We start from the raw sequence: 23,043 nt of genomic DNA, 5'->3' as shown, positions 1-23,043 counted from the left end.
GCTGGACGTTTAGAATTTGGCAACCGGGCTCTGCGAGAGAGAAATACACACTGTTGCCCCTTTACCAACGAAAGCTTTTGTACAAAGCGAATGTCTGTTTATCAGCGAATGCAGTTCCAAGGGGCAGTGAAAACCAGCTACAGCTTTCCGTGCTGGCAGCTTTCCTGTGGGCGCAATCGCTGGACGTTTCGAAATTGGCAACCGGGCTCTGCGAGAGAGAAATACACAGTGTTGCCCCTTTACGAATGAAAGCTTTTGTAGAAAGCGAATGTCTGTCTATCAGCGAATGCAGTTCCAAGGGGCAGTGAAAACCAGCTACAGCTTTCCGTGCTGGCAGCTTTCCTGTGGGCGCAATCGCTGGACGTTTCGAATTTGGCAACCGGGCTCTGCGAGAGAGAAATACACACTGTTGCCCCTGTAGCAACGAAAGCGTTTGTAGAAAGCGAATGTCTGTCTATCAGCGAATGCAGTTCCAAGGGGCAGTGAAAACCAGCTACAGCTTTCCGTGCTGGCAGCTTTCCTGTGGGCGCAATCGCTGGACGTTTCGAATTTGGCAACCGGGCTCTGCGAGAGAGAAATACACAGTGTTGCCCCTTTACGAAGGCAAGGTTTTGCAGAAAGCGAATGTCTGTCTAGCAGCGAATGCAGTTCCAAGGGGCAGTGAAAACCAGCTACAGCTTTCCGTGCTGGCAGCTTTCCTGTGGGCGCAATCGCTGGACGTTTCGAATTTGGCAACCGGGCTCTGCGAGAGAGAAATACACAGTGTTGCCCCTTTACCAACGAAAGCTTTTGTAGAAAGCGAATGTCTGTCTATCAGCGAATGCAGTTCCGAGGGGCAGTGAAAACCAGCTACAGCTTTCCGTGCTGGCAGCTTTCCTGTGGGCGCAATCGCTGGACGTTTCGAATTTGGCAACCGGGCTCTGCGAGAGAGAAATACACAGTGTTGCCCCTTTACGAACGAAAGCTTTTGTAGAAAGCGAATGTCTGTCTATCAGCGAATGCAGTTCCAAGGGGCAGTGAAAACCAGCTACAGCTTTCCGTGATGGCAGCTTTCCTGTGGGCGCAATCGCTGGACGTTTCGAATTTGGCAACCGGGCTCTGCGAGAGAGAAATACACAGTGTTGCCCCTTTACGAATGAAAGCTTTTGTAGAAAGCGAATGTCTGTCTATCAGCGAATGCAGTTCCAAGGGGCAGTGAAAACCAGCTACAGCTTTCCGTGCTGGCAGCTTTCCTGTGGGCGCAATCGCTGGACGTTTCGAATTTGGCAACCGGGCTCTGCGAGAGAGAAATACACACTGTTGCCCCTGTAGCAACGAAAGCGTTTGTAGAAAGCGAATGTCTGTCTATCAGCGAATGCAGTTCCAAGGGGCAGTGAAAACCAGCTACAGCTTTCCGTGCTGGCAGCTTTCCTGTGGGCGCAATCGCTGGACGTTTCGAATTTGGCAACCGGGCTCTGCGAGAGAGAAATACACACTGTTGCCCCTTTACCAACGAAAGCTTTTGTAGAAAGCGAATGTCTGTCTATCAGTGAATGCAGTTCCAAGGGGCAGTGAAAACCAGCTACAGCTTTCCGTGCTGGCAGCTTTCCTGTGGGCGCAATCGCTGGACGTTTCGAATTTGGCAACCGGGCTCTGCGAGAGAGAAATACACACTGTTGCCCCTTTACCAACGAAAGCTTTTGTAGAAAGCGAATGTCTGTCTATCAGCGAATGCAGTTCCAAGGCGCAGTGAAAACCAGCTACAGCTTTCCGTGCTGGCAGCTTTCCTGTGGGCGCAATCGCTGGACGTTTCGAATTTGGCAACCGGGCTCTGCGAGAGAGAAATACACAGTGTTGCCCCTTTACCAACGAAAGCTTTTGTAGAAAACGAATGTCTGTCTATCAGCGAATGCAGTTCCAAGGGGCAGTGAAAACCAGCTACAGCTTTCCGTGCTGACAGCTTTCCTGTGGGCGCAATCGCTGGACGTTTCGAATTTGGCAACCGGGCTCTGCGAGAGAGAAATACACAGACTTGCCCCTTTACCAACGAAAGCTTTTGTAGAAAGCGAATGTCTGTCTATCAGCGAATGCAGTTCCAAGGGGCAGTGAAAACCAGCTACAGCTTTCCGTGCTGGCAGCTTTCCTGTGGGCGCAATCGCTGGACGTTTCGAATTTGGCAACCGGGCTCTGCGAGAGAGAAATACACACTGTTGCCCCTTTACCAACGAAAGCTTTTGTAGAAAGCGAATGTCTGTTTATCAGCGAATGCAGTTCCAAGGGGCAGTGAAAACCAGCTACAGCTTTCCGTGCTGGCAGCTTTCCTGTGGGCGCAATCGCTGGACGTTTCGAATTTGGCAACCGGGCTCTGCGAGAGAGAAATACACAGACTTGCCCCTTTACCAACGAAAGCTTTTGTAGAAAGCGAATGTCTGTCTATCAGCGAATGCAGTTCCAAGGGGCAGTGAAAACCAGCTACAGCTTTCCGTGCTGGCAGCTTTCCTGTGGGCGCAATCGCTGGACGTTTCGAATTTGGCAACCGGGCTCTGCGAGAGAGAAATACACAGTGTTGCCCCTTACGAAGGCAAGGTTTTACAGAAAGCGCATGTCTGTCTATCTGTGAATGCAGTTCCAAGGGGCAGTGAAAACCAGCTACAGCTTTCCGTGCTGGCAGCTTTCCTGTGGGCGCAATCGCTGGACGTTTCGATTTGGCAACCGGGCTCTGCGAGAGAGAAATACACAGTGTTGCCCCTTACGAAGGCAAGGTTTTACAGAAAGCGAATGTCTATCTATCAGCGAATGCAGTTCCAACGGGCAGTGAAAACCAGCTACAGCTTTCCGTGCTGGCAGCTTTCCTGTGGGCGCAATCGCTGGACGTTTCGAATTTGGCAACCGGGCTCTGCGAGAGAGAAATACACAGTGTTGCCCCTTTACCAACAAAAGCTTTTGTAGAAAGCGAATGTCTGTCTATCAGCGAATGCAGTTCCAAGGGGCAGTGAAAACCAGCTACAGCTTTCCGTGCTGGCAGCTTTCCTGTGGGCGCAATCGCTGGACGTTTCGAATTTGGCAACCGGGCTCTGCGAGAGAGAAATACACAGACTTGCCCCTTTACCAACAAAAGCTTTTGTAGAAAGCGAATGTCTGTCTATCAGCGAATGCAGTTCCAAGGGGCAGTGAAAACCAGCTACAGCTTTCCGTGCTGGCAGCTTTCCTGTGGGCGCAATCGCTGGACGTTTCGAATTTGGCAACCGGGCTCTGCGAGAGAGAAATACACAGACTTACCCCTTTACCAACGAAAGCTTTTGTAGAAAGCGAATGTCTGTCTATCAGCGAATGCAGTTCCAAGGGGCAGTGAAAACCAGCTACAGCTTTCCGTGCTGGCAGCTTTCCTGTGGGCGCAATCGCTGGACGTTTCGAATTTGGCAACCGGGCTCTGCGAGAGAGAAATACACAGTGTTGCCCCTTTACCAACAAAAGCTTTTGTAGAAAGCGAATGTCTGTCTATCAGCGAATGCAGTTCCAAGGGGCAGTGAAAACCAGCTACAGCTTTCCGTGCTGGCAGCTTTCCTGTGGGCGCAATCGCTGGACGTTTCGAATTTGGCAACCGGGCTCTGCGAGAGAGAAATACACAGTGTTGCCCCTTTACGAATGAAAGCTTTTGTAGAAAGCGAATGTCTGTCTATCAGCGAATGCAGTTCCAAGGGGCAGTGAAAACCAGCTACAGCTTTCCGTGCTGGCAGCTTTCCTGTGGGCGCAATCGCTGGACGTTTCGAATTTGGCAACCGGGCTCTGCGAGAGAGAAATACACAGTGTTGCCCCTTTACGAACTAAAGCTTTTGTAGAAAGCGAATGTCTGTCTATCAGCGAATGCAGTTCCAAGGGGCAGTGAAAACCAGCTACAGCTTTCCGTGCTGGCAGCTTTCCTGTGGGCGCAATCGCTGGACGTTTCGAATTTGGCAACCGGGCTCTGCGAGAGAGAAATACACAGTGTTGCCCCTTTACGAAGGCAAGGTTTTGCAGAAAGCGAATGTCTGTCTAGCAGCGAATGCAGTTCCAAGGGGCAGTGAAAACCAGCTACAGCTTTCCGTGCTGGCAGCTTTCCTGTGGGCGCAATCGCTGGACGTTTCGAATTTGGCAACCGGGCTCTGCGAGAGAGAAATACACAGTCTTGCCCCTTTACCAACGAAAGCTTTTGTAGAAAGCGAATGTCTGTCTATCAGCGAATGCAGTTCCAAGGGGCAGTGAAAACCAGCTACAGCTTTCCGTGCTGGCAGCTTTCCTGTGGGCGCAATCGCTGGACGTTTCGAATTTGGCAACCGGGCTCTGCGAGAGAGAAATACACAGTGTTGCCCCTTTACCAACGAAAGCTTTTGTACAAAGCGAATGTCTGTTTATCAGCGAATGCAGTTCCAAGGGGCAGTGAAAACCAGCTACAGCTTTCCGTGCTGGCAGCTTTCCTGTGGGCGCAATCGCTGGACGTTTAGAATTTGGCAACCGGGCTCTGCGAGAGAGAAATACACACTGTTGCCCCTTTACCAACGAAAGCTTTTGTAGAAAGCGAATGTCTGTCTATCAGCGAATGCAGTTCCAAGGGGCAGTGAAAACCAGCTACAGCTTTCCGTGCTGGCAGCTTTCCTGTGGGCGCAATCGCTGGACGTTTCGAATTTGGCAACCGGGCTCTGCGAGAGAGAAATACACAGTGTTGCCCCTTTACCAACGAAAGCTTTTGTAGAAAACGAATGTCTGTCTATCAGCGAATGCAGTTCCAAGGGGCAGTGAAAACCAGCTACAGCTTTCCGTGCTGACAGCTTTCCTGTGGGCGCAATCGCTGGACGTTTCGAATTTGGCAACCGGGCTCTGCGAGAGAGAAATACACAGACTTGCCCCTTTACCAACGAAAGCTTTTGTAGAAAGCGAATGTCTGTCTATCAGCGAATGCAGTTCCAAGGGGCAGTGAAAACCAGCTACAGCTTTCCGTGCTGGCAGCTTTCCTGTGGGCGCAATCGCTGGACGTTTCGAATTTGGCAACCGGGCTCTGCGAGAGAGAAATACACAGTGTTGCCCCTTTACCAACGAAAGCTTTTGTAGAAAGCGAATGTCTGTCTATCAGCGAATGCAGTTCCAAGGGGCAGTGAAAACCAGCTACAGCTTTCCGTGCTGGCAGCTTTCCTGTGGGCGCAATCGCTGGACGTTTCGAAATTGGCAACCGGGCTCTGCGAGAGAGAAATACACAGTGTTGCCCCTTTACGAATGAAAGCTTTTGTAGAAAGCGAATGTCTGTCTATCAGCGAATGCAGTTCCAAGGGGCAGTGAAAACCAGCTACAGCTTTCCGTGCTGGCAGCTTTCCTGTGGGCGCAATCGCTGGACGTTTCGAATTTGGCAACCGGGCTCTGCGAGAGAGAAATACACACTGTTGCCCCTGTAGCAACGAAAGCGTTTGTAGAAAGCGAATGTCTGTCTATCAGCGAATGCAGTTCCAAGGGGCAGTGAAAACCAGCTACAGCTTTCCGTGCTGGCAGCTTTCCTGTGGGCGCAATCGCTGGACGTTTCGAATTTGGCAACCGGGCTCTGCGAGAGAGAAATACACAGTGTTGCCCCTTTACGAAGGCAAGGTTTTGCAGAAAGCGAATGTCTGTCTAGCAGCGAATGCAGTTCCAAGGGGCAGTGAAAACCAGCTACAGCTTTCCGTGCTGGCAGCTTTCCTGTGGGCGCAATCGCTGGACGTTTCGAATTTGGCAACCGGGCTCTGCGAGAGAGAAATACACAGTGTTGCCCCTTTACCAACGAAAGCTTTTGTAGAAAGCGAATGTCTGTCTATCAGCGAATGCAGTTCCAAGGGGCAGTGAAAACCAGCTACAGCTTTCCGTGCTGGCAGCTTTCCTGTGGGCGCAATCGCTGGACGTTTCGAATTTGGCAACCGGGCTCTGCGAGAGAGAAATACACAGTGTTGCCCCTTTACGAACGAAAGCTTTTGTAGAAAGCGAATGTCTGTCTATCAGCGAATGCAGTTCCAAGGGGCAGTGAAAACCAGCTACAGCTTTCCGTGATGGCAGCTTTCCTGTGGGCGCAATCGCTGGACGTTTCGAATTTGGCAACCGGGCTCTGCAAGAGAGAAATACACAGTGTTGCCCCTTTACGAATGAAAGCTTTTGTAGAAAGCGAATGTCTGTCTATCAGCGAATGCAGTTCCAAGGGGCAGTGAAAACCAGCTACAGCTTTCCGTGCTGGCAGCTTTCCTGTGGGCGCAATCGCTGGACGTTTCGAATTTGGCAACCGGGCTCTGCGAGAGAGAAATACACACTGTTGCCCCTGTAGCAACGAAAGCGTTTGTAGAAAGCGAATGTCTGTCTATCAGCGAATGCAGTTCCAAGGGGCAGTGAAAACCAGCTACAGCTTTCCGTGCTGGCAGCTTTCCTGTGGGCGCAATCGCTGGACGTTTCGAATTTGGCAACCGGGCTCTGCGAGAGAGAAATACACACTGTTGCCCCTTTACCAACGAAAGCTTTTGTAGAAAGCGAATGTCTGTCTATCAGTGAATGCAGTTCCAAGGGGCAGTGAAAACCAGCTACAGCTTTCCGTGCTGGCAGCTTTCCTGTGGGCGCAATCGCTGGACGTTTCGAATTTGGCAACCGGGCTCTGCGAGAGAGAAATACACACTGTTGCCCCTTTACCAACGAAAGCGTTTGTAGAAAGCGAATGTCTGTCTATCAGCGAATGCAGTTCCAAGGGGCAGTGAAAACCAGCTACAGCTTTCCGTGCTGGCAGCTTTCCTGTGGGCGCAATCGCTGGACGTTTCGAATTTGGCAACCGGGCTCTGCGAGAGAGAAATACACACTGTTGCCCCTTTACCAACGAAAGCTTTTGTAGAAAGCGAATGTCTGTCTATCAGTGAATGCAGTTCCAAGGGGCAGTGAAAACCAGCTACAGCTTTCCGTGCTGGCAGCTTTCCTGTGGGCGCAATCGCTGGACGTTTAGAATTTGGCAACCGGGCTCTGCGAGAGAGAAATACACACTGTTGCCCCTTTACCAACGAAAGCTTTTGTAGAAAGCGAATGTCTGTCTATCAGCGAATGCAGTTCCAAGGCGCAGTGAAAACCAGCTACAGCTTTCCGTGCTGGCAGCTTTCCTGTGGGCGCAATCGCTGGACGTTTCGAATTTGGCAACCGGGCTCTGCGAGAGAGAAATACACAGACTTGCCCCTTTACCAACGAAAGCTTTTGTAGAAAACGAATGTCTGTCTATCAGCGAATGCAGTTCCAAGGGGCAGTGAAAACCAGCTACAGCTTTCCGTGCTGACAGCTTTCCTGTGGGCGCAATCGCTGGACGTTTCGAATTTGGCAACCGGGCTCTGCGAGAGAGAAATACACAGACTTGCCCCTTTACCAACGAAAGCTTTTGTAGAAAGCGAATGTCTGTCTATCAGCGAATGCAGTTCCAAGGGGCAGTGAAAACCAGCTACAGCTTTCCGTGCTGGCAGCTTTCCTGTGGGCGCAATCGCTGGACGTTTCGAATTTGGCAACCGGGCTCTGCGAGAGAGAAATACACACTGTTGCCCCTTTACCAACGAAAGCTTTTGTAGAAAGCGAATGTCTGTTTATCAGCGAATGCAGTTCCAAGGGGCAGTGAAAACCAGCTACAGCTTTCCGTGCTGGCAGCTTTCCTGTGGGCGCAATCGCTGGACGTTTCGAATTTGGCAACCGGGCTCTGCGAGAGAGAAATACACAGACTTGCCCCTTTACCAACGAAAGCTTTTGTAGAAAGCGAATGTCTGTCTATCAGCGAATGCAGTTCCAAGGGGCAGTGAAAACCAGCTACAGCTTTCCGTGCTGGCAGCTTTCCTGTGGGCGCAATCGCTGGACGTTTCGAATTTGGCAACCGGGCTCTGCGAGAGAGAAATACACAGTCTTACCCCTTTACCAACAAAAGCTTTTGTAGAAAGCGAATGTCTGTCTATCAGCGAATGCAGTTCCAAGGGGCAGTGAAAACCAGCTACAGCTTTCCGTGCTGGCAGCTTTCCTGTGGGCGCAATCGCTGGACGTTTCGAATTTGGCAACCGGGCTCTGCGAGAGAGAAATACACAGTGTTGCCCCTTTACCAACGAAAGCTTTTGTACAAAGCGAATGTCTGTTTATCAGCGAATGCAGTTCCAAGGGGCAGTGAAAACCAGCTACAGCTTTCCGTGCTGGCAGCTTTCCTGTGGGCGCAATCGCTGGACGTTTAGAATTTGGCAACCGGGCTCTGCGAGAGAGAAATACACACTGTTGCCCCTTTACCAACGAAAGCTTTTGTAGAAAGCGAATGTCTGTCTATCAGCGAATGCAGTTCCAAGGGGCAGTGAAAACCAGCTACAGCTTTCCGTGCTGGCAGCTTTCCTGTGGGCGCAATCGCTGGACGTTTCGAATTTGGCAACCGGGCTCTGCGAGAGAGAAATACACAGTGTTGCCCCTTTACCAACGAAAGCTTTTGTAGAAAACGAATGTCTGTCTATCAGCGAATGCAGTTCCAAGGGGCAGTGAAAACCAGCTACAGCTTTCCGTGCTGACAGCTTTCCTGTGGGCGCAATCGCTGGACGTTTCGAATTTGGCAACCGGGCTCTGCGAGAGAGAAATACACAGACTTGCCCCTTTACCAACGAAAGCTTTTGTAGAAAGCGAATGTCTGTCTATCAGCGAATGCAGTTCCAAGGGGCAGTGAAAACCAGCTACAGCTTTCCGTGCTGGCAGCTTTCCTGTGGGCGCAATCGCTGGACGTTTCGAATTTGGCAACCGGGCTCTGCGAGAGAGAAATACACAGTGTTGCCCCTTTACCAACGAAAGCTTTTGTAGAAAGCGAATGTCTGTCTATCAGCGAATGCAGTTCCAAGGGGCAGTGAAAACCAGCTACAGCTTTCCGTGCTGGCAGCTTTCCTGTGGGCGCAATCGCTGGACGTTTCGAAATTGGCAACCGGGCTCTGCGAGAGAGAAATACACAGTGTTGCCCCTTTACGAATGAAAGCTTTTGTAGAAAGCGAATGTCTGTCTATCAGCGAATGCAGTTCCAAGGGGCAGTGAAAACCAGCTACAGCTTTCCGTGCTGGCAGCTTTCCTGTGGGCGCAATCGCTGGACGTTTCGAATTTGGCAACCGGGCTCTGCGAGAGAGAAATACACACTGTTGCCCCTGTAGCAACGAAAGCGTTTGTAGAAAGCGAATGTCTGTCTATCAGCGAATGCAGTTCCAAGGGGCAGTGAAAACCAGCTACAGCTTTCCGTGCTGGCAGCTTTCCTGTGGGCGCAATCGCTGGACGTTTCGAATTTGGCAACCGGGCTCTGCGAGAGAGAAATACACAGTGTTGCCCCTTTACGAAGGCAAGGTTTTGCAGAAAGCGAATGTCTGTCTATCAGCGAATGCAGTTCCAAGGGGCAGTGAAAACCAGCTACAGCTTTCCGTGCTGGCAGCTTTCCTGTGGGCGCAATCGCTGGACGTTTCGAATTTGGCAACCGGGCTCTGCGAGAGAGAAATACACAGTGTTGCCCCTTTACCAACGAAAGCTTTTGTAGAAAGCGAATGTCTGTCTATCAGCGAATGCAGTTCCAAGGGGCAGTGAAAACCAGCTACAGCTTTCCGTGCTGGCAGCTTTCCTGTGGGCGCAATCGCTGGACGTTTCGAATTTGGCAACCGGGCTCTGCGAGAGAGAAATACACAGTGTTGCCCCTTTACCAACGAAAGCTTTTGTACAAAGCGAATGTCTGTTTATCAGCGAATGCAGTTCCAAGGGGCAGTGAAAACCAGCTACAGCTTTCCGTGCTGGCAGCTTTCCTGTGGGCGCAATCGCTGGACGTTTAGAATTTGGCAACCGGGCTCTGCGAGAGAGAAATACACACTGTTGCCCCTTTACCAACGAAAGCTTTTGTAGAAAGCGAATGTCTGTCTATCAGCGAATGCAGTTCCAAGGGGCAGTGAAAACCAGCTACAGCTTTCCGTGCTGGCAGCTTTCCTGTGGGCGCAATCGCTGGACGTTTCGAATTTGGCAACCGGGCTCTGCGAGAGAGAAATACACAGTGTTGCCCCTTTACCAACGAAAGCTTTTGTAGAAAACGAATGTCTGTCTATCAGCGAATGCAGTTCCAAGGGGCAGTGAAAACCAGCTACAGCTTTCCGTGCTGACAGCTTTCCTGTGGGCGCAATCGCTGGACGTTTCGAATTTGGCAACCGGGCTCTGCGAGAGAGAAATACACAGACTTGCCCCTTTACCAACGAAAGCTTTTGTAGAAAGCGAATGTCTGTCTATCAGCGAATGCAGTTCCAAGGGGCAGTGAAAACCAGCTACAGCTTTCCGTGCTGGCAGCTTTCCTGTGGGCGCAATCGCTGGACGTTTCGAATTTGGCAACCGGGCTCTGCGAGAGAGAAATACACAGTGTTGCCCCTTTACCAACGAAAGCTTTTGTAGAAAGCGAATGTCTGTCTATCAGCGAATGCAGTTCCAAGGGGCAGTGAAAACCAGCTACAGCTTTCCGTGCTGGCAGCTTTCCTGTGGGCGCAATCGCTGGACGTTTCGAAATTGGCAACCGGGCTCTGCGAGAGAGAAATACACAGTGTTGCCCCTTTACGAATGAAAGCTTTTGTAGAAAGCGAATGTCTGTCTATCAGCGAATGCAGTTCCAAGGGGCAGTGAAAACCAGCTACAGCTTTCCGTGCTGGCAGCTTTCCTGTGGGCGCAATCGCTGGACGTTTCGAATTTGGCAACCGGGCTCTGCGAGAGAGAAATACACACTGTTGCCCCTGTAGCAACGAAAGCGTTTGTAGAAAGCGAATGTCTGTCTATCAGCGAATGCAGTTCCAAGGGGCAGTGAAAACCAGCTACAGCTTTCCGTGCTGGCAGCTTTCCTGTGGGCGCAATCGCTGGACGTTTCGAATTTGGCAACCGGGCTCTGCGAGAGAGAAATACACAGTGTTGCCCCTTTACGAAGGCAAGGTTTTGCAGAAAGCGAATGTCTGTCTAGCAGCGAATGCAGTTCCAAGGGGCAGTGAAAACCAGCTACAGCTTTCCGTGCTGGCAGCTTTCCTGTGGGCGCAATCGCTGGACGTTTCGAATTTGGCAACCGGGCTCTGCGAGAGAGAAATACACAGTGTTGCCCCTTTACCAACGAAAGCTTTTGTAGAAAGCGAATGTCTGTCTATCAGCGAATGCAGTTCCAAGGGGCAGTGAAAACCAGCTACAGCTTTCCGTGCTGGCAGCTTTCCTGTGGGCGCAATCGCTGGACGTTTCGAATTTGGCAACCGGGCTCTGCGAGAGAGAAATACACAGTGTTGCCCCTTTACGAACGAAAGCTTTTGTAGAAAGCGAATGTCTGTCTATCAGCGAATGCAGTTCCAAGGGGCAGTGAAAACCAGCTACAGCTTTCCGTGATGGCAGCTTTCCTGTGGGCGCAATCGCTGGACGTTTCGAATTTGGCAACCGGGCTCTGCGAGAGAGAAATACACAGTGTTGCCCCTTTACGAATGAAAGCTTTTGTAGAAAGCGAATGTCTGTCTATCAGCGAATGCAGTTCCAAGGGGCAGTGAAAACCAGCTACAGCTTTCCGTGCTGGCAGCTTTCCTGTGGGCGCAATCGCTGGACGTTTCGAATTTGGCAACCGGGCTCTGCGAGAGAGAAATACACACTGTTGCCCCTGTAGCAACGAAAGCGTTTGTAGAAAGCGAATGTCTGTCTATCAGCGAATGCAGTTCCAAGGGGCAGTGAAAACCAGCTACAGCTTTCCGTGCTGGCAGCTTTCCTGTGGGCGCAATCGCTGGACGTTTCGAATTTGGCAACCGGGCTCTGCGAGAGAGAAATACACACTGTTGCCCCTTTACCAACGAAAGCTTTTGTAGAAAGCGAATGTCTGTCTATCAGTGAATGCAGTTCCAAGGGGCAGTGAAAACCAGCTACAGCTTTCCGTGCTGGCAGCTTTCCTGTGGGCGCAATCGCTGGACGTTTCGAATTTGGCAACCGGGCTCTGCGAGAGAGAAATACACACTGTTGCCCCTTTACCAACGAAAGCGTTTGTAGAAAGCGAATGTCTGTCTATCAGCGAATGCAGTTCCAAGGGGCAGTGAAAACCAGCTACAGCTTTCCGTGCTGGCAGCTTTCCTGTGGGCGCAATCGCTGGACGTTTCGAAATTGGCAACCGGGCTCTGCGAGAGAGAAATACACAGTGTTGCACCTTTACCAACAAAAGCTTTTGTAGAAAGCGAATGTCTGTCTATCAGCGAATGCAGTTCCAAGGGGCAGTGAAAACCAGCTACAGCTTTCCGTGCTGGCAGCTTTCCTGTGGGCGCAATCGCTGGACGTTTCGAATTTGGCAACCGGGCTCTGCGAGAGAGAAATACACAGTGTTGCCCCTTTACCAACAAAAGCTTTTGTAGAAAGCGAATGTCTGTCTATCAGCGAATGCAGTTCCAAGGGGCAGTGAAAACCAGCGACAGCTTTCCGTGCTCGCAGCTTTCCTGTGGGCGCAATCGCTGGACGTTTCGAATTTGGCAACCGGGCTCTGCGAGAGAGAAATACAAAGTGTTGCCCCTTTACCAACGAAAGCTTTTGTAGAAAGCGAATGTCTGTCTATCAGCGAATGCAGTTCCAAGGGGCAGTGAAAACCAGCTACAGCTTTCCGTGCTGGCAGCTTTCCTGTGGGCGCAATCGCTGGACGTTTCGAATTTGGCAACCGGGCTCTGCGAGAGAGAAATACACAGTGTTGCCCCTTTACCAACGAAAGCTTTTATAGAAAGCGAATGTCTGTCTATCAGCGAATGCAGTTCCAAGGGGCAGTGAAAACCAGCTACAGCTTTCCGTGCTGGCAGCTTTCCTGTGGGCGCAATCGCTGGACGTTTCGAATTTGGCAACTGGGCTCTGCGAGAGAGAAATACACAGTGTTGCCCCTTTACGAAGGCAAGGTTTTGCAGAAGGCGAATGTCTGTCTATCAGCGAATGCAGTTCCAAGGGGCAGTGAAAACCAGCTACAGCTTTCCGTGCTGGCAGCTTTCCTGTGGGCGCAATCGCTGGACGTTTCGAATTTGGCAACCGGGCTCTGCGAGAGAGAAATACACAGACTTGCCCCTTTACCAACGAAAGCTTTTGTAGAAAGCGAATGTCTGTCTATCAGCGAATGCAGTTCCAAGGGGCAGTGAAAACCAGCTACAGCTTTCCGTGCTGGCAGCTTTCCTGTGGGCGCAATCGCTGGAGGTTTCGAATTTGGCAACCGGGCTCTGCCAGAGAGAAATACACAGTGTTGCCCCTTTACCAACGAAAGCGTTTGTAGAAAGCGAATGTCTGTCTATCAGCGAATGCAGTTCCAAGGGGCAGTGAAAACCAGCTACAGCTTTCCGTGCTGGCAGCTTTCCTGTGGGCGCAATCGCTGGACGTTTCGAATTTGGCAACCGGGCTCTGCCAGAGAGAAATACACAGACTTGCCCCTTTACCAACGAAAGCTTTTGTAGAAAGCGAATGTCTGTCTATCAGCGAATGCAGTTCCAAGGGGCAGTGAAAACCAGCTACAGCTTTCCGTGCTGGCAGCTTTCCTGTGGGCGCAATCGCTGGACGTTTCGAATTTGGCAACCGGGCTCTGCGAGAGAGAAATACACAGTGTTGTCCCTTTACGAACGAAAGCTTTTGTAGAAAGCGAATGTCTGTCTATCAGCGAATGCAGTTCCAAGGGGCAGTGAAAACCAGCTATAGCTTTCCGTGCTGGCAGCTTTCCTGTGGGCGCAATCGCTGGACGTTTCGAATTTGGCAACCGGGCTCTGCGAGAGAGAAATACACAGTGTTGCCCCTTTACCAACAAGAGCTTTTGTAGAAAGCGAATGTCTGTCTATCAGCGAATGCAGTTCCAAGGGGCAGTGAAAACCAGCTACAGCTTTCCGTGCTGGCAGCTTTCCTGTGGGCGCAATCGCTGGACGTTTCGAATTTGGCAACCGGGCTCTGCGAGAGAGAAATACACAGTGTTGCCCCTTTACCAACGAAAGCTTTTGTAGAAAGCGAATGTCTGTCTATCAGCGAATGCAGTTCCAAGGGGCAGTGAAAACCAGCTACAGCTTTCCGTGCTGGCAGCTTTCCTGTGGGCGCAATCGCTGGACGTTTCGAATTTGGCAACCGGGCTCTGCGAGAGAGAAATACACAGTGTTGCCCCTTTACGAACGAAAGCTTTTGTAGAAAGCGAATGTCTGTCTATCAGCGAATGCAGTTCCAAGGGGCAGTGAAAACCAGCTACAGCTTTCCGTGATGGCAGCTTTCCTGTGGGCGCAATCGCTGGACGTTTCGAATTTGGCAACCGGGCTCTGCGAGAGAGAAATACACAGTGTTGCCCCTTTACCAACGAAAGCGTTTGTAGAAAGCGAATGTCTGTCTATCAGCGAATGCAGTTCCAAGGGGCAGTGAAAACCAGCTACAGCTTTCCGTGCTGGCAGCTTTCCTGTGGGCGCAATCGCTGGACGTTTCGAATTTGGCAACCGGGCTCTGCGAGAGAGAAATACACAGTGTTGCCCCTTTACGAACTAAAGCTTTTGTAGAAAGCGAATGTCTGTCTATCAGCGAATGCAGTTCCAAGGGGCAGTGAAAACCAGCTACAGCTTTCCGTGCTGGCAGCTTTCCTGTGGGCGCAATCGCTGGACGTTTCGAATTTGGCAACCGGGCTCTGCGAGAGAGAAATACACAGTGTTGCCCCTTTACGAACGAAAGCTTTTGTAGAAAGCGAATGTCTGTCTATCAGCGAATGCAGTTCCAAGGGGCAGTGAAAACCAGCTACAGCTTTCCGTGCTGGCAGCTTTCCTGTGGGCGCAATCGCTGGACGTTTCGAATTTGGCAACCGGGCTCTGCGAGAGAGAAATACACAGTGTTGCCCCTTTACCAACGAAAGCTTTTGTAGAAAGCAAATGTCTGTTTATCAGCGAATGCAGTTCCAAGGGGCAGTGAAAACCAGCTACAGCTTTCCGTGCTGGCAGCTTTCCTGTGGGCGCAATCGCTGGACGTTTCGAATTTGGCAACCGGGCTCTGCGAGAGAGAAATACACAGTGTTGTCCCTTTACGAACGAAAGCTTTTGTAGAAAACGAATGTCTGTCTATCAGCGAATGCAGTTCCAAGGGGCAGTGAAAACCAGCTATAGCTTTCCGTGCTGGCAGCTTTCCTGTGGGCGCAATCGCTGGACGTTTCGAATTTGGCAACCGGGCTCTGCGAGAGAGAAATACACAGTGTTGCCCCTTTACGAACGAAAGCTTTTGTAGAAAACGAATGTCTGTCTATCAGCGAATGCAGTTCCAAGAGACAGTGAAAACCAGCTACAGCTTTCCGTGCTGGCAGCTTTCCTGTGGGCGCAATCGCTGGACGTTTCGAATTTGGCAACCGGGCTCTGCGAGAGAGAAATACACAGTGTTGCCCCTGTAGCAACGAAAGCGTTTCTAGAAAGCGAATGTCTGTCTATCAGCGAATGCAGTTCCAAGGGGCAGTGAAAACCAGCTACAGCTTTCCGTGCTGGCAGCTTTCCTGTGGGCGCAATCGCTGGACGTTTCGAATTTGGCAACCGGGCTCTGCGAGAGAGAAATACACAGTGTTGCCCCTTTACCAACGAAAGCTTTTGTAGAAAGCGAATGTCTGTCTATCAGCGAATGCAGTTCCAAGGGGCAGTGAAAACCAGCTACAGCTTTCCGTGCTGGCAGCTTTCCTGTGGGCGCAATCGCTGGACGTTTCGAATTTGGCAACCGGGCTCTGCGAGAGAGAAATACACAGACTTGCCCCTTTACCAACGAAAGCTTTTGTAGAAAGCGAATGTCTGTCTATCAGCGAATGCAGTTCCAAGGGGCAGTGAAAACCAGCTACAGCTTTCCGTGCTGGCAGCTTTCCTGTGGGCGCAATCGCTGGACGTTTCGAATTTGGCAACTGGGCTCTGCGAGAGAGAAATACACAGTGTTGCCCCTTTACGAAGGCAAGGTTTTGCAGAAAGCGAATGTCTGTCTATCAGCGAATGCAGTTCCAAGGGGCAGTGAAAACCAGCTACAGCTTTCCGTGCTGGCAGCTTTCCTGTGGGCGCAATCGCTGGACGTTTCGAATTTGGCAACCGGGCTCTGCGAGAGAGAAATACACACTGTTGCCCCTTTACCAACGAAAGCGTTTGTAGAAAGCGAATGTCTGTCTATCAGCGAATGCAGTTCCAAGGGGCAGTGAAAACCAGCTACAGCTTTCCGTGCTGGCAGCTTTCCTGTGGGCGCAATCGCTGGACGTTTCGAAATTGGCAACCGGGCTCTGCGAGAGAGAAATACACAGTGTTGCACCTTTACCAACAAAAGCTTTTGTAGAAAGCGAATGTCTGTCTATCAGCGAATGCAGTTCCAAGGGGCAGTGAAAACCAGCTACAGCTTTCCGTGCTGGCAGCTTTCCTGTGGGCGCAATCGCTGGACGTTTCGAATTTGGCAACCGGGCTCTGCGAGAGAGAAATACACAGTGTTGCCCCTTTACCAACAAAAGCTTTTGTAGAAAGCGAATGTCTGTCTATCAGCGAATGCAGTTCCAAGGGGCAGTGAAAACCAGCGACAGCTTTCCGTGCTCGCAGCTTTCCTGTGGGCGCAATCGCTGGACGTTTCGAATTTGGCAACCGGGCTCTGCGAGAGAGAAATACAAAGTGTTGCCCCTTTACCAACGAAAGCTTTTGTAGAAAGCGAATGTCTGTCTATCAGCGAATGCAGTTCCAAGGGGCAGTGAAAACCAGCTACAGCTTTCCGTGCTGGCAGCTTTCCTGTGGGCGCAATCGCTGGACGTTTCGAATTTGGCAACCGGGCTCTGCGAGAGAGAAATACACAGTGTTGCCCCTTTACCAACGAAAGCTTTTATAGAAAGCGAATGTCTGTCTATCAGCGAATGCAGTTCCAAGGGGCAGTGAAAACCAGCTACAGCTTTCCGTGCTGGCAGCTTTCCTGTGGGCGCAATCGCTGGACGTTTCGAATTTGGCAACTGGGCTCTGCGAGAGAGAAATACACAGTGTTGCCCCTTTACGAAGGCAAGGTTTTGCAGAAGGCGAATGTCTGTCTATCAGCGAATGCAGTTCCAAGGGGCAGTGAAAACCAGCTACAGCTTTCCGTGCTGGCAGCTTTCCTGTGGGCGCAATCGCTGGACGTTTCGAATTTGGCAACCGGGCTCTGCGAGAGAGAAATACACAGTGTTGCCCCTTTACCAACAAGAGCTTTTGTAGAAAGCGAATGTCTGTCTATCAGCGAATGCAGTTCCAAGGGGCAGTGAAAACCAGCTACAGCTTTCCATGCTGGCAGCTTTCCTGTGGGCGCAATCGCTGGACGTTTCGAATTTGGCAACCGGGCTCTGCGAGAGAGAAATACACAGTGTTGCCCCTTTACCAACGAAAGCTTTTGTAGAAAGCGAATGTCTGTCTATCAGCGAATGCAGTTCCAAGGGGCAGTGAAAACCAGCTACAGCTTTCCGTGCTGGCAGCTTTCCTGTGGGCGCAATCGCTGGACGTTTCGAATTTGGCAACCGGGCTCTGCGAGAGAGAAATACACAGTGTTGCCCCTTTACGAACGAAAGCTTTTGTAGAAAGCGAATGTCTGTCTATCAGCGAATGCAGTTCCAAGGGGCAGTGAAAACCAGCTACAGCTTTCCGTGCTGGCAGCTTTCCTGTGGGCGCAATCGCTGGACGTTTCGAATTTGGCAACCGGGCTCTGCGAGAGAGAAATACACAGTGTTGCCCCTTTACCAACGAAAGCGTTTGTAGAAAGCGAATGTCTGTCTATCAGCGAATGCAGTTCCAAGGGGCAGTGAAAACCAGCTACAGCTTTCCGTGCTGGCAGCTTTCCTGTGGGCGCAATCGCTGGACGTTTCGAATTTGGCAACCGGGCTCTGCGAGAGAGAAATACACAGTGTTGCCCCTTTACGAACTAAAGCTTTTGTAGAAAGCGAATGTCTGTCTATCAGCGAATGCAGTTCCAAGGGGCAGTGAAAACCAGCTACAGCTTTCCGTGCTGGCAGCTTTCCTGTGGGCGCAATCGCTGGACGTTTCGAATTTGGCAACCGGGCTCTGCGAGAGAGAAATACACAGTGTTGCCCCTTTACGAACGAAAGCTTTTGTAGAAAGCGAATGTCTGTCTATCAGCGAATGCAGTTCCAAGGGGCAGTGAAAACCAGCTACAGCTTTCCGTGCTGGCAGCTTTCCTGTGGGCGCAATCGCTGGACGTTTCGAATTTGGCAACCGGGCTCTGCGAGAGAGAAATACACAGTGTTGCCCCTTTACCAACGAAAGCTTTTGTAGAAAGCAAATGTCTGTTTATCAGCGAATGCAGTTCCAAGGGGCAGTGAAAACCAGCTACAGCTTTCCGTGCTGGCAGCTTTCCTGTGGGCGCAATCGCTGGACGTTTCGAATTTGGCAACCGGGCTCTGCGAGAGAGAAATACACAGTGTTGTCCCTTTACGAACGAAAGCTTTTGTAGAAAACGAATGTCTGTCTATCAGCGAATGCAGTTCCAAGGGGCAGTGAAAACCAGCTATAGCTTTCCGTGCTGGCAGCTTTCCTGTGGGCGCAATCGCTGGACGTTTCGAATTTGGCAACCGGGCTCTGCGAGAGAGAAATACACAGTGTTGCCCCTTTACGAACGACAGCTTTTGTAGAAAACGAATGTCTGTCTATCAGCGAATGCAGTTCCAAGAGACAGTGAAAACCAGCTACAGCTTTCCGTGCTGGCAGCTTTCCTGTGGGCGCAATCGCTGGACGTTTCGAATTTGGCAACCGGGCTCTGCGAGAGAGAAATACACAGTGTTGCCCCTGTAGCAACGAAAGCGTTTCTAGAAAGCGAATGTCTGTCTATCAGCGAATGCAGTTCCAAGGGGCAGTGAAAACCAGCTACAGCTTTCCGTGCTGGCAGCTTTCCTGTGGGCGCAATCGCTGGACGTTTCGAATTTGGCAACCGGGCTCTGCGAGAGAGAAATACACAGTGTTGCCCCTTTACCAACAAAAGCTTTTGTAGAAAGCGAATGTCTGTCTATCAGCGAATGCAGTTCCAAGGGGCAGTGAAAACCAGCTACAGCTTTCCGTGCTGGCAGCTTTCCTGTGGGCACAATCGCTGGACGTTTCGAATTTGGCAACCGGGCTCTGCGAGAGAGAAATACACAGTGTTGCCCCTTTACCAACGAAAGCTTTTGTAGAAAGCAAATGTCTGTTTATCAGCGAATGCAGTTCCAAGGGGCAGTGAAAACCAGCTACAGCTTTCCGTGCTGGCAGCTTTCCTGTGGGCGCAATCGCTGGACGTTTCGAATTTGGCAACCGGGCTCTGCGAGAGAGAAATACACAGTGTTGTCCCTTTACGAACGAAAGCTTTTGTAGAAAACGAATGTCTGTCTATCAGCGAATGCAGTTCCAAGGGGCAGTGAAAACCAGCTATAGCTTTCCGTGCTGGCAGCTTTCCTGTGGGCGCAATCGCTGGACGTTTCGAATTTGGCAACCGGGCTCTGCGAGAGAGAAATACACACTGTTGCCCCTTTACCAACGAAAGCTTTTGTAGAAAACGAATGTCTGTCTATCAGCGAATGCAGTTCCAAGAGACAGTGAAAACCAGCTACAGCTTTCCGTGCTGGCAGCTTTCCTGTGGGCGCAATCGCTGGACGTTTCGAATTTGGCAACCGGGCTCTGCGAGAGAGAAATACACAGTGTTGCCCCTGTAGCAACGAAAGCGTTTCTAGAAAGCGAATGTCTGTCTATCAGCGAATGCAGTTCCAAGGGGCAGTGAAAACCAGCTACAGCTTTCCGTGCTGGCAGCTTTCCTGTGGGCGCAATCGCTGGACGTTTCGAATTTGGCAACCGGGCTCTGCGAGAGAGAAATACACAGTGTTGCCCCTTTACCAACGAAAGCTTTTGTAGAAAGCGAATGTCTGTCTATCAGCGAATGCAGTTCCAAGGGGCAGTGAAAACCAGCTACAGCTTTCCGTGCTGGCAGCTTTCCTGTGGGCGCAATCGCTGGACGTTTCGAATTTGGCAACCGGGCTCTGCGAGAGAGAAATACACAGACTTGCCCCTTTACCAACGAAAGCTTTTGTAGAAAGCGAATGTCTGTCTATCAGCGAATGCAGTTCCAAGGGGCAGTGAAAACCAGCTACAGCTTTCCGTGCTGGCAGCTTTCCTGTGGGCGCAATCGCTGGACGTTTCGAATTTGGCAACTGGGCTCTGCGAGAGAGAAATACACAGTGTTGCCCCTTTACGAAGGCAAGGTTTTGCAGAAAGCGAATGTCTGTCTATCAGCGAATGCAGTTCCAAGGGGCAGTGAAAACCAGCTACAGCTTTCCGTGCTGGCAGCTTTCCTGTGGGCGCAATCGCTGGACGTTTCGAATTTGGCAACCGGGCTCTGCGAGAGAGAAATACACAGTGTTGCCCCTGTAGCAACGAAAGCGTTTGTAGAAAGCGAATGTCTGTCTATCAGCGAATGCAGTTCCAAGGGGCAGTGAAAACCAGCTACAGCTTTCCGTGCTGGCAGCTTTCCTGTGGGCGCAATCGCTGGACGTTTCGAATTTGGCAACCGGGCTCTGCGAGAGAGAAATACACAGTGTTGCCCCTTTACCAACGAAAGCTTTTGTAGAAAGCGAATGTCTGTCTATCAGCGAATGCAGTTCCAAGGGGCAGTGAAAACCAGCTACAGCTTTCCGTGCTGGCAGCTTTCCTGTGGGCGCAATCGCTGGACGTTTCGAATTTGGCAACCGGGCTCTGCGAGAGAGAAATACACAGTGTTGCCCCTTTACGAACGAAAGCTTTTGTAGAAAGCGAATGTCTGTCTATCAGCGAATGCAGTTCCAAGGGGCAGTGAAAACCAGCTACAGCTTTCCGTGATGGCAGCTTTCCTGTGGGCGCAATCGCTGGACGTTTCGAATTTGGCAACCGGGCTCTGCGAGAGAGAAATACACAGTGTTGCCCCTTTACGAATGAAAGCTTTTGTAGAAAGCGAATGTCTGTCTATCAGCGAATGCAGTTCCAAGGGGCAGTGAAAACCAGCTACAGCTTTCCGTGCTGGCAGCTTTCCTGTGGGCGCAATCGCTGGACGTTTCGAATTTGGCAACCGGGCTCTGCGAGAGAGAAATACACACTGTTGCCCCTGTAGCAACGAAAGCGTTTGTAGAAAGCGAATGTCTGTCTATCAGCGAATGCAGTTCCAAGGGGCAGTGAAAACCAGCTACAGCTTTCCGTGCTGGCAGCTTTCCTGTGGGCGCAATCGCTGGACGTTTCGAATTTGGCAACCGGGCTCTGCGAGAGAGAAATACACACTGTTGCCCCTTTACCAACGAAAGCTTTTGTAGAAAGCGAATGTCTGTCTATCAGCGAATGCAGTTCCAAGGGGCAGTGAAAACCAGCTACAGCTTTCCGTGCTGGCAGCTTTCCTGTGGGCGCAATCGCTGGACGTTTCGAATTTGGCAACCGGGCTCTGCGAGAGAGAAATACACAGTGTTGCCCCTTTACCAACAAAAGCTTTTGTAGAAAGCGAATGTCTGTCTATCAGCGAATGCAGTTCCAAGGGGCAGTGAAAACCAGCGACAGCTTTCCGTGCTCGCAGCTTTCCTGTGGGCGCAATCGCTGGACGTTTCGAATTTGGCAACCGGGCTCTGCGAGAGAGAAATACAAAGTGTTGCCCCTTTACCAACGAAAGCTTTTGTAGAAAGCGAATGTCTGTCTATCAGCGAATGCAGTTCCAAGGGGCAGTGAAAACCAGCTACAGCTTTCCGTGCTGGCAGCTTTCCTGTGGGCGCAATCGCTGGACGTTTCGAATTTGGCAACCGGGCTCTGCGAGAGAGAAATACACAGTGTTGCCCCTTTACCAACGAAAGCTTTTATAGAAAGCGAATGTCTGTCTATCAGCGAATGCAGTTCCAAGGGGCAGTGAAAACCAGCTACAGCTTTCCGTGCTGGCAGCTTTCCTGTGGGCGCAATCGCTGGACGTTTCGAATTTGGCAACTGGGCTCTGCGAGAGAGAAATACACAGTGTTGCCCCTTTACGAAGGCAAGGTTTTGCAGAAGGCGAATGTCTGTCTATCAGCGAATGCAGTTCCAAGGGGCAGTGAAAACCAGCTACAGCTTTCCGTGCTGGCAGCTTTCCTGTGGGCGCAATCGCTGGACGTTTCGAATTTGGCAACCGGGCTCTGCGAGAGAGAAATACACAGACTTGCCCCTTTACCAACGAAAGCTTTTGTAGAAAGCGAATGTCTGTCTATCAGCGAATGCAGTTCCAAGGGGCAGTGAAAACCAGCTACAGCTTTCCGTGCTGGCAGCTTTCCTGTGGGCGCAATCGCTGGACGTTTCGAATTTGGCAACCGGGCTCTGCCAGAGAGAAATACACAGTGTTGCCCCTTTACCAACGAAAGCTTTTGTAAAAAGCGAATGTCTGTCTATCAGCGAATGCAGTTCCAAGGGGCAGTGAAAACCAGCTACAGCTTTCCGTGCTGGCAGCTTTCCTGTGGGCGCAATCGCTGGACGTTTCGAATTTGGCAACCGGGCTCTGCGAGAGAGAAATACACAGTGTTGCCCCTTTACCAACGAAAGCTTTTGTAGAAAGCGAATGTCTGTCTATCAGCGAATGCAGTTCCAAGGGGCAGTGAAAACCAGCTACAGCTTTCCGTGCTGGCAGCTTTCCTGTGGGCGCAATCGCTGGACGTTTCGAATTTGGCAACCGGGCTCTGCGAGAGAGAAATACACAGTGTTGTCCCTTTACGAACGAAAGCTTTTGTAGAAAGCGAATGTCTGTCTATCAGCGAATGCAGTTCCAAGGGGCAGTGAAAACCAGCTATAGCTTTCCGTGCTGGCAGCTTTCCTGTGGGCGCAATCGCTGGACGTTTCGAATTTGGCAACCGGGCTCTGCGAGAGAGAAATACACAGTGTTGCCCCTTTACCAACAAGAGCTTTTGTAGAAAGCGAATGTCTGTCTATCAGCGAATGCAGTTCCAAGGGGCAGTGAAAACCAGCTACAGCTTTCCGTGCTGGCAGCTTTCCTGTGGGCGCAATCGCTGGACGTTTCGAATTTGGCAACCGGGCTCTGCGAGAGAGAAATACACAGTGTTGCCCCTTTACCAACGAAAGCTTTTGTAGA

The sequence above is a fragment of the Mycteria americana genome, chromosome 8, assembly GCF_035582795.1.
Source record: "Mycteria americana isolate JAX WOST 10 ecotype Jacksonville Zoo and Gardens chromosome 8, USCA_MyAme_1.0, whole genome shotgun sequence".
NCBI lineage: Eukaryota > Metazoa > Chordata > Aves > Ciconiiformes > Ciconiidae > Mycteria > Mycteria americana.
Note: the sequence above shows the minus strand (reverse complement) of the source record.